Genomic DNA, 2,918 nt, shown 5'->3' with positions numbered 1-2,918 from the left:
CTGAACTCAAACCGGATAGCAATATCATAATCATATTCTCCGGCTTAAATAGGGTATCCATACCATAATCATATTCTCCAAACTCGAACCAGGTATCAATATCCTAATCATATCCTCTAGACTCAAACCGGGTATCAATATCATAATCATAAACTTTAGACTCGAATTGAGTATAAACATCATAATTATATTCTCCAAACTCTAATCAGGTATCAATATCATAATCATATTCTTCGAACTCAAACCACGTATCAATATATTATTATAATATCGTGCAGCCTTGTTGGGTATCAATATATCATCATAACATTATCTTTCCTTGCCAAGCATCATCATCACATCCATAAATATATATCAATAATAAATAAAAAGACCCTCAAGGGCTAAAGTAAATGACAAGTAAGTAAATGATAATCCCCACAAGGGCTTAAGTAAATGACTGATCTTGGGAGAATTTATATGTCCAAGCTCCAATATTTACCCATAATAAGACTTGTTATTTGAGCTAAAATGTGTTATTATTATTGTATTTGAGTTGTAACTGCATGATTTAGCTAATAGACATAATTGGTTGATGTAGGGTTGATTTTGGATGAAATTGGACATAATTAGATGTATTAAGGGAAGTGAATAATGATTGAAGCTTTGGGAATGATTTTTTGGGAATTAGGAGTCTTGTATTAAGCTTGGAAAGCATGAATTTGAAGTTGGGAACAAGGAAAGAAGCAATGAGCTAAGAAATAAAGGAATAGTGAGTTGTGTGGCACAAAAGCTATTCTCCTTATTGAGCTATACATTTCCCTATATGATTTTGGTATTAATGGCAAATTCTAGTGAGCCTCTATGATATTCCATGATGCGGAGGATAAATTAATTCCTAAGACAAATTCTAGTGAGGGTCATCAATAACCTTATGGTGTAGACCCTCGTCCCCTGCTATGACTGCCACAGCACAGGCTCTATTTCCCAGGTTGAGCTCCACAATGCAGTAGTGGCTATTTATTGGGACAAACTTGTCCTACTATAAAAGAAACACTTAAAAACAATTGAGGGGACTTTTGGCATACGTACAACAGAGGCTAAAAACACTTAGAGACTTTTTTTTACGATTCTTGGAACTTCATTCTTTCAATATTAATTTTTGGTAATATTAGTTATTTGTTTTTTATGTTGAATTTGAACATTAGTGTCTAAATACCCTTTTTCTAGGGTTGAGTCTGCAAACATGATTACACTTCGATATTCTTAGAGTGGTTTTAAGTTGAATTATCAAATGGGTTATTCTTATTCTCTTGTGCTTACAATTTTGATGAATGTCCACTATTGAAATACACCTATAATCCTTTGTGAATCCAAGAGGAGAATAAATAGGATAGATTGAACAGTTTAAAGAGCAAGATTCTTATTCTTTTGTAAAATAAAGTATTTGAATTAACATCTAGGATAGAGATATACCTAGAAGCCTTGTTTGGTTCACCTGCAGGATGATATCTTAATGAATTTAAATGGATTATTGCATCCCCAATCAATAATGTAGTTATAATGTCCATTTAGGTAGAAGATTAGAGGATTAAGAGACCATGATCATACTCTAAACCCTAAAAATGAATAACCTGATAATTAATGAAACCACGATAAGAATAGAGATATGTAAGATTCTTAAATGTGTCTCGACCCTGGAATTCTAATATTTCTATGTTAGTTAGATTATTCACTAAATCTTCACTATCATCTTGAATCTCTAAAACACTTAATACATTTTAATCAAAGCTAAAAGTTAGTATAACTACTAGTAAATTAATCCTCGGGGGTATGATATTTTATTCTCTAAGTCACTATATTACTTGTACAATTGTGTGCACTTTCTTTTGAAAAAGACCGCAACAATTTTTGGCGTCGTTGCCAAGGACTCAAATAATTAGTAATAGTCTAAATTTTTGGTTTTTGATAATTATTTTAAGTGTTAACGACTTGCTCTTAGCAGCTAACTTTTTCAAAAGTAGAAAAGTATCAGACTATCAAGACAAAACGAATTGGTAGAGCCTTATTCGAAACCAAAACAGGCATTTCATCAGAGGCTAAGAGCAACAAAACTCACTATCCAATTCAGCAAGTTCTAATGGGTGATTAATGGGATCCAAATCTTAATGATCCAATTAATCCTGATGCTCAATGTGTTCCAGCTTTGCCGATTCTAGTTGTTCTTACTCGAGCAGAAGCTAGACCAATGAGTGAAGTGCCAATCCTACTCACAAACCATACGACAAATTACATCAGTAATCTGGAGGCAAGTGGTCAGTTTGAATTGAAGTAAAGTATGGTGCAGTTGTTGTGTCCAAGTGGGCAATTTTCAGGGTTATCACATAAAGACCCACAGAAGCACATACAAACCTTCCTGGAAATTAGTAATACCTACATTCCTACTAGTGTATCTACTAATTATATCAGAGTGACTCTATTTCTCTTTTCTCTAATTGGGGAAGCAAAGAGGTGGTTATATGCTGAACAACCAAACTCCACCACTTTCTAGGACGATCTATCTCAAAATGTCCTTATTTGATTCTTTCCATATGGGAAGATAGCATATTTAAGAAGTGAGATTTAGAGTTTTAGGCAGAAAAAAAGATAAAAAATTTACCAAGCTAGGAAAGATTTAAGGGGATTCTTAGAAATTACCCTCACCATTATCAGTCTAATGATGTATTAGTTCATACTTTCATAGAGGGTCTGAATCCTAACACCAAGATACTATTGGATTCAGTAACAAGTGGGAAAGCTCTTGAGAAGACATTTGATGAATTATATACACTACTGAATCAAATTTCACAAGGAAATCCTGAGTGGTATGTTGACTCAAGAAGTGCTTTAAAAAAGGTTGTTAGAGTATTAAAAGTGGACCAGTTTACTGCTATATCAGC

General features: G+C 33.4%; 1 non-coding gene across 1 annotated transcript; it reads right to left on the bottom strand.

Annotated features, from left to right (window-relative positions):
• Positions 1-2,584: 2,584 nt before the first annotated feature.
• On the bottom strand, positions 2,585-2,690 carry LOC124897383. The gene has a single exon (XR_007054105.1). It is a non-coding gene; the product is annotated as a small nucleolar RNA R71 (small nucleolar RNA).
• Positions 2,691-2,918: the final 228 nt, after the last annotated feature.

The sequence above is a fragment of the Capsicum annuum genome, chromosome 3, assembly GCF_002878395.1.
Source record: "Capsicum annuum cultivar UCD-10X-F1 chromosome 3, UCD10Xv1.1, whole genome shotgun sequence".
NCBI lineage: Eukaryota > Viridiplantae > Streptophyta > Magnoliopsida > Solanales > Solanaceae > Capsicum > Capsicum annuum.
Note: the sequence above shows the minus strand (reverse complement) of the source record. Positions and strands in the feature narration are given on the sequence as shown.